This window comes from Aegilops tauschii, chromosome 3, assembly GCF_002575655.3.
Source record: "Aegilops tauschii subsp. strangulata cultivar AL8/78 chromosome 3, Aet v6.0, whole genome shotgun sequence".
NCBI classification, from domain to species: Eukaryota; Viridiplantae; Streptophyta; class Magnoliopsida; order Poales; family Poaceae; genus Aegilops; species Aegilops tauschii.
In genome coordinates this window covers 47,492,009-47,500,912 of record NC_053037.3, presented here as the reverse complement: position 1 = coordinate 47,500,912, position 8,904 = coordinate 47,492,009, and positions in this window count along the sequence as shown.

Here is an 8,904-nt window from a genome sequence, read left to right as displayed (position 1 = left end):
TGTCATACCGGAAGGGGACCTACTAATAGAAAAATTAATTCGGCTGAAGAAATTAGTATTTTGAGTGAAAAAGTTGATGCTCTTATGAAATTGGTTGCTAATAAAGGTGGTTCTATTGATTTTAATGATGTGCCCTTGTCTACTTTGATTGAGAAAAATAGTGATGCCGTAGATGTGAATTTTATCTCGCGAAATAATTTCAATAACAATGCTTATAGAGGTAGTTTTAATCCTAGGCCTTTTCCTAGTAATTCCTCTAATAATTATGGTAATTCATATGGTAACCCTTCTTACAGTAATAATAGGAACACCTCTAATCTTGAGAATAATATTAAAGAATATATCAATACTCAAAAGGTTTTCAATGCTACGATAGAAGAAAAGTTGAATAAGATTGATGATATGTCTAGAAGTATTGATAGAATTTCTCATGATGTAGAAAATCTCAAGAAGAAATTGTTTGTTCCTAAGGTTTAGGAATCAATTAAAGCCTTATATGTTTCTATGGATGAAATAAGAAAAGAACCGCTATACCTAGAGCTAAAAGAGATTTTTTTTTAGAAAAAGCAGTTTTTAGTGATCGATTTCATAAAAGTGATGAAGATCTTAAAGTGATTGGTGTTTCCTTTATTGATTCCTTGTTTAGTAAGATTAATATTAATGATTAAGGGACTGGAGAAGATTCAACTTAGCTAGAAGGCGTCCCAATGATTCGGAGGGTGAAAATCTTGTTGAGAAAATTGATAAAAGTGAGTTTGGAGAGGTCAAAACTTTAACTAGTGATGTGCCCACCCTTTTGGATTACAAAGACTTTAATTATGATAGTTGTTCTTTGATTGATTGTATTTCTTTGTTGCAATCCATGATTAATTGATCCCATGCTTATGAGCAAAATAAAGCTTTTACTAAACATATTGTTGATGCCATGATGAAAGATTTTCAAGAAAAGTTGGAATTAGAGATTTCAATTCCTAGAAAATTACATGATGAATGGGAACCTACTATCAAAGTCGAGTAAAAATTATGAGTGTTTTGCTTTATGTGACTTGGGTGCTAGTGTTTCTACAATTCCGAAATCTTTATGTGATGTGCCTGGTCTCACCGATATTGAAGAATGTTCTCTTAATTTGCAATCTGAGCATTCTACTATTAAAAAGCCTATGGGAAGAATTATTGATGTTCTTATTCTTGCACATAGGAATTATGTACCAAGTATAATTGGACAAGACAAGCCATGGTAAAGTTATGAAACAGTAGATATAATGCAATAACAAAATCTGAATGGGTTTTCTACAATACTTAAAGTAAAGATTGGTTTTCTTATACTAACAGATCTCACGAAGGTTTTGTTGAGTTTTGTGTGATTGATGTTTTCAAGTTTTGGGTGAGATCACGATGGATGAAGGAATAAGGGGTAAGAAGAGCCTAAGCTTGGGGATGCCCCATGGCATCCCAATCTTGGGGATTCCCCATGGCATCCCAATCTATTATCTAAAAGAGAAGCAAGCAACTAAGCTTGGGGATGCCCCCGAGTGGCATCCCCTCTTTCTTCTAACGATCATCGGTATTTTACTTGGAGCTATATTTTTATTCGTCACATATCATGAGTTTTGCCTGAAGCGTCTTGGATTATATGAGTCTTTACTTGTTTTGCTTTTTATTTAGTGTCATCTATCCTTGCTGGACACACCTATTTCAGAGAGCCAAAATTATGTTATGATTTGTTAGAATTGCTTTATGTGCTTCACTTAAATTCTTTATGAGGTATGGAATTGCGCTAGTGCTTCACTTATATCTTTTTGAGCACGGTGTGCTTTAGTATTTTTTTGAAGAAATGCTCTCATGCTTCACTTAGATTTATTTGAGAGTTAGTAAATTTTTAAGAAATTCTCTCATGCTTCACTAAAATTATTTCTGAGAGAAGAAATTTTTTATGTTCATGTTCTTCACTTAAATTTGTTTGAGCTATCAAAAGCAACTTACAAAATTAGTCCCAAAGTGATAGATATTCAAGAGGGATATAATAAAAAAATTCATGAAGATCATTGGACAAAATAAACTTGATTCTTTGTAATAGTTTTGTGATATGATGATATAATATGTGAGTCATGTTGATGAGTAATTGTGCTTCAGTAAGAATATTGGTTTTAAGGTTTGTGATTCCGTATGCAAGCACGAAAGTCAATAGTTATGCAATGAAATTACATCCTACTTGTGGTGCATTATTCGGTGTTAGTTATGCTTAATGCTTGTTTATGTGATTTTTTGTTTCTTGGTTGGATGCTTCTCAATCTTTTGCTAGCCTTACTTATACTAAGTAGAAATACTACTTGTGCATCCAAAATCCTTAAACCCAGTTTTGCCACATGAGTCAACTATATCTACCTATATGCGGTATTTCCGTGCCATTATAAGCAAATTTGTATGTGCCATCTCTAATTTTCAAAATAAATTTCCTTTTTGTGTGCTCGTATCGCTCATGAAGTGGCAGGGGATGGCCAATATTTTCCATGCTAGATGTGTTATTCTCAAGATGAGTGTTTATTCACTTGTCATTGCACAAGAGTACGACAAAGGTATTAGGGATGCCCTGTCCCGAAATGAAAAATGAATTTACTTTATGTTGTCAAATAATAAATTCCTTGGAAAGTGTTGGTATGGACAGCACTCGTGGATTCGGTTAGCTGTGGAATGTGAAAGTATGGTGGAAAAAGGAATAAACTTTATTTTCTCTTTGGGAACCGCCTATGATGTATCTAGCATGGAAAGTGTTGGGAATTACTCGGTCGTTTTCATTTACAGGAAAAGCATGCCACCCAAAATGTTTTATCTCTATCTTTTTCGCTTTGAGCTCTGGCACCTCTACAAATCCCTACTTCCCTCTGCGAAGGGCCTTTCTATTTACTTTATGCAATTTTTATTTTTATTTGAGTCTCCATCTTCTCTAATAAAGCACCAACTAAGGGGCACAATGATCGTACTTGAGCATTGAGTGTAGCTAATATGCGAGTGTGTTTCATGAATGGGTCAATGATTGAACATAATGGGCTAGGGATAACTTGCTTTAGTGTTGATATTTTGAAAGACATGGTTGCTTGTTGATATGCTTGAGTATTGAAGTCTTCATGTCAAAACTAGAGTATTGCTTTGAATCATATAAAAGTCCAAATGACCATGCTACAAAAGAAAATAATATGTGATGAACATGTTAGGCAGCATTCCACATGAAAAATTCTATTTTTATCATTTACCTACTCAAGAACGAGCAGAAATTAAGCTTGGGGGATGCTGATACGTCTCCAAAGTATCTATAATTTTTTATTGTTCCATGCTATTATATTATCATTCTTGGATGTTTTACAATCATTTTATGGCAACTTTATATCATTTTTTGGGACTAACGTATTGACATAGTGCCCAATGCCAGTTGTTGTTTTTTGCTTGTTTTTTACTTCGCGGAAAATCAATACCAAATGGATTCCCAACGCAGTGAAACTTTTTGGAGATTTTTTCTGGACCAGAAGACACCTGTTGGGCCAAAGAAGTACAAGAGGGGGGTTCCGAGTGGAGCACAACCCACCAAGGTGTGCCTGGGTGCCCACCTCGGCCGCCCCCGCACCGCCTCCTTGCTCTATAAATACCCTGAAAATCCAAAAAGCCTTGGGGAGTCGACGAAACACAATTTCAGCAGTCGCAAGTTCCAGAAACCACAGATCCAATCTAGACACCATCACAGGGGGGGTCATCTTCCTCATTGGTGCCTCTCCGATGATGCGTGAGTAGTTCATTGTAGACATTCGGGTCCGTAGTTAGTAGCTAAATGGCTTCCTCTCTCTCTCTCTCTTGATTATCAATACAATGGTTTCTTGGAGACCTATTTGATGTAACTCTTTTTGCAGTGTGTTTGTTGGGATCCGATGAACTTTGAGTTTATGATCAGAACTATGTTTTTATCCATGGAAGTTATTTGAGTCTTTTGATCTTTTATATGCATGATTACTTATAGCCTCGTATTTCTTTTTCGAACCTTTGGTTTAGTTAGGCCGACTAGATCAATTTTTCTTGTCATGGGAAGAGGTGCTTTGTGATGGGTTCGATCTTATGGTGCTCAAACCCAGTGACAGAAGGGGAAATAACAAGATGGGGTCTATTCCTACATGAATAGATCTTGCCTACATTATGTCATCGTTCTTATTGCATTACTCCATTTTTCCATGAACTTAATACACTAGATGCATGCTGGATAGAGGTCGATGTGGGGAGTAATAGTAGTAGACGCAGGCAGGAGTCGGTCTACTAATCTTGAACGTGATGCCTATATAATGATCATTGCCTGGATATCGTCATAATTATTTAAAGTTCTATCAATTGCCCAACAGTAATTTGTTTACCCACTGTATGATATTTTTCTCGAGAGAAGCCACAAGTAAAATCTACGACCCCCGGGTCTATTTTCTCATCATATTTTTTTAGATCTATTTTGCTATTTGCCTTTTCTTTTATTTGTCACTTTTATTTATAGATCTATATTATCGAAACCCAAAAATACCTCACTGAATTTTATTTGCTGTTGTTTGCATCTATCAATCTATTACAACTTTCACCCGTCCATGTGACAATTTCTGGCACCGTTACCCGAAAGGGATTGACAACTCCTTTAACACGTCGGGTTACAATTATTTGTTCTTTGTGTGCAGGTACTATTTACATAGTGTTGCTTGGTTCTCCTACTGGTTCGATAACCTTGGTCTCATCACCGAGGGAAATACCTACCGTAGCTGTGCTGCATCATCCCTTCCTCTTTGGGGAAATGCCAACGTAGTTCAAGCCGCATCAATATCTTATTGTTTTTAATCATAGAGTAAGGTTTTGTGAATCTTTCCTTAGTAGTTTCTTAATCAACAAGTTAATAACTCGAAATAGGCTTTCGCCCCGCTTTATAAATAAAGCAACTTAATAACTAGGAATCCAAAAGTGTCATGTTAAAGCATTGACATCATACATTTTGTTTTACTAAAAATAAATGTTTTGAACAAGAATAATGAAAAGAAACTAGACATGTTTTCTCCAATATATCTACATATCGTCCGATATATCACCCGATATCTGACATCCGATATGTCGAAGCCAAACCAATACGAACTCGGTATCGGATATTTTGAAGCTTGGGTATACCCCCATCCTCTCCACCAGTAGTACTTCAAAATAAACACTCAATGCAATAGTTGTATCATTAGGGTTTGTACTCTCTCTCCCTTCACGTTATTTTTCATCGCATGGATTGAGAGTTTGCCTACTTCATGCCAGTACATGCTCAACTTTCTCAGCTCCCCCTCCTCCTCTCCCCCGCCTTTCTCGCCTTTTTGCTCCTTTTTCAAAGCGGCGTCGGCCTCCTATGCAGGCATTGGTTTTTAATCCGCAGAAAACACATCGAGCTGTTTTGGACCACCTGAGTGGACGTTGATAGCTGGAGCAGCTGTCCACAGTAGAGCATTGGCCTTGCCCTTATAAACAACTAGATAATGCCCCGCGCGTTGCTGCGGGAACCTTTGTAAAACATATGCATATAGATGCTAAGAAAACTAAGGCTATTACAAAAACAAGTTTCAGAATGCCCTCGGGATATATTTTGGAAACAACAAAGCATATGAAGCATATCACAAAATGTTGTATGAAAAGATAACTCTATTAGATTGAAGTCAAAAGGGGTGCCATTTTTAACAAAAGTGTGTAACATGACCTACATATATTTGCTCCAAGTGTCCAACATACAAATATATGTAGTCATGCTACAAAAAATGTGTAACATGATAGTCTATGTTGCTGCCCATAAAAATTAGTGAAACAAAGCTATGCATGATTGTTGAGGTGGGCATGGTTGCATGAATAGATTAGTGCACAAATTGTAACTGATGACCGCATCCATGACTTGATGATGTGGCATAGTTGCATAAACAGAAAAAATAGGTAGTGGTTTGCAACTATGTAAGAATAGAGGATAAAGGTGCCCAAGAAACCGGAAAAATGAGGTCACGAGACAATGCTGGCTATTTTCAGGCTGGCTTGGTGAATGTCTCGCATTCCATCACAATTGTGCGACTGCGCGCCCGCGAGCTAAAATCACGGTTCAGACCGTGCCGTGCTCACTACCAGAATAACTGTTTCTACCGACGGCCCCCGTCGGCATAGATGGCGGTATGCTGACGGCCACAGGAAGACCGTAGGCATAGAAAAGCCGTCGGCATACCTCCATCTATGCCAACGGGGGCCATCGGCGTAGAAAGGCGTCAGTGTATCTTCCGCTATGCCGACGGGGGCCGTCAGCGTAGAGAGACCGTCGGCACATACATGGATAGAGAGAGAGGGGGAGAGAGAGAGAGAGAGAGAGAGAGAGCTCGTTCTCTAAAGTTTCAGAAAATGAATCGAAATGGAGAATTTTTTTACGCAAAATTGGGTGTTGATGAGAATTCAGGTCGAGAAACCCCAAATCCGGGCTTTTTGATGGAAAAACAGTGCGGCTACTCCATAGGAATGCCCTATATGGCCCAACTAACGCAGCCCCAAAACCCTTGCTGAGTCTGTCGTCTTGATCGCTCGCTAGATCTCCTCTTTGATCGCCAGTAGGCGGCACTGGCGGGGGTCGAAGGCAACATTGTGAGCGACATCCTCTGAATCCACCGTGCTCTGCGTCGCCTACTTCTCCCTGTCTTTTGCTTTTCAATCTGCTCCGGCTGGGTGTTGGGTTTCGGTGCGAGGCTGGGTAGATCTACAAGAGGATGTTGATCAGTTCACGGTGGATATCATCATAATCATAACTGAATGCTTACTGGTGCCTCGTAAGATAGGAACATAACAATGTTATTAAATGAGTTTGCCCAAATCTTGTCTCATATACAAACATGCAGTCCTACCTTTTGATATATAACTAGCAGAGTCGTCTGTGGCGGCGCTAGACTCACAACCTTGTGATGCCATATCATCTGAACTCTTGGTGTTTATATTTTGTCATAAATATACAATTTGGTAAGAGGGGTTGGCACACTATGTGATGCGTGTTGACATCGCAGACATTGCAAAGTATGTGTAGCGCCGTCACCGAGGAGAGTGGTCTGCTGCATATTGTAACATATCGACTTTATATTGTGATACTTGGTATTTGTTAACAGGTTGAATTTTAATTCTCTGCTACACTGACACTGCTATATCGTTTGAAGTATATAAAAAGTTATACTCCCTCCGTTCACTTTTGTAAGACGTATCTGAAATGTACACAATGGTGGAAAAAAATGCAAGGTTGGAATTTGAGATATTTCTTTCGGTCAAATGTTGCGATTACTTTGCATATCATCTAAAGTTTTCATTTTGATTTAGTGGAACTGCTTGCGTGGTTGTGCAAATTACCTTGTGGTTTACCCTTCACGTTTTCAAATTGACCACTAATCTGCTGAAGTTACTGCCATATGGGGATCTCTTTGCTAGTGGGTACAATCTACAGAAATGTTGTTGTTGTTCCATCTATGAGAAACAACAAACAACTACTGGAAAACTTTTTTTCCTTACGAAACTGATATATGCATATTTCTGGCCAAGTTCTGTCATTTTGTAAGAACTGAACTACTGGAACAGCTGTAAAGTCTGAAAGTATAGTTGACTTCATCTTACTCCTGGCAGGCAGCAAGAACCAGATAGTTGAGAAGAAACATAGGGAACTAATCAATAGCATGGCTGTTGGCCCGAACTACTAGTGGTGTACTGATCTATATGAACGATAGTGGATCGACCAAAGCACTGCAGCTAGTGCAGTCTATAAAATGCACACACACAAGCACCAGAGTGGAGTACTAGAGGCTGATTGCCTTGCTTTGATTGGAATGGGATGAGTTACAACCGAGGGGGCTCGGGTCCTTCTATAGATGATTCAAACAGACTATAGGGCTAAGATATTTCTACTAGCTGGCCACCTCATCTCACTACCGGAAAAGAGTCCTACCCCGACGGCCAATGCAATGCCGACAGCCGCCGTCAACCTATTTTGAGCTATGCCAACAGCCACGTCCTGGCCGTCGGGCTAGCCCTATCTAAGCCGACGGCACCCGTCGGCACCAAATGGCCGTCGGCCTAGCTGAGAACACGCCGACAGCTGCCGTCGACATAAACTAGCCGTCGGCACACCCGTGGGCCCGGCGACCCCGCCCGTGACCAGCGGCTAACGTCGTCAAATCTATGCCGACGGTGGGGACGGGCGGCCGTTGGCATATCTCCGTCTGCCACGTCACCGATCCGCGGCGCACCGTCCAGCAAGTATGCCGACGGCGGCCGTCGGCATACACGCCATGTCAGGGATCCGCGACACGTCGCCCGCCTAAACCCTGCCGTCTCTATGCCGACGGCAATGCCGTCGGCATAGTTATTTTTATGCTTTTTTATGTTTTATTATATTAACAGACATGTAGCATATGCTTTTTATGTATTATTACATGAATATATATGTAGTTTTGTAAATTTATTCATAGATTATGAATATATATATAGTTTGTATTTTTTTCGAGCACGTTAATAATGTGCCATCATGTTCTTTTGAATATAGGTCCTTATATTTTATTAAAATCAAAAACAACTATGCCGACAGAAGTTTTGTGGCGGTTGCAAACGCCTGGCACCCGTCTCCGGAGTGTGACCCCCTCACGTCCGTGGTGTGCCCCCCTCACGGACGGCGCCGCCACCGGCACCTAGAGGGCGGAAACAGCCGCATCGGGTCTATACGGAGGGGACGTTGCTCCCAAGTGTTTCTATGGGATGACCTACCACAACCGGGTGCTGTTGTGGCATGTCCGAAGAGGCGGCACGCATCTCCGGGGCGTGGCCCCCCTAACGGACGGCGCCGCTGCCGGCACCTGGAGGGGG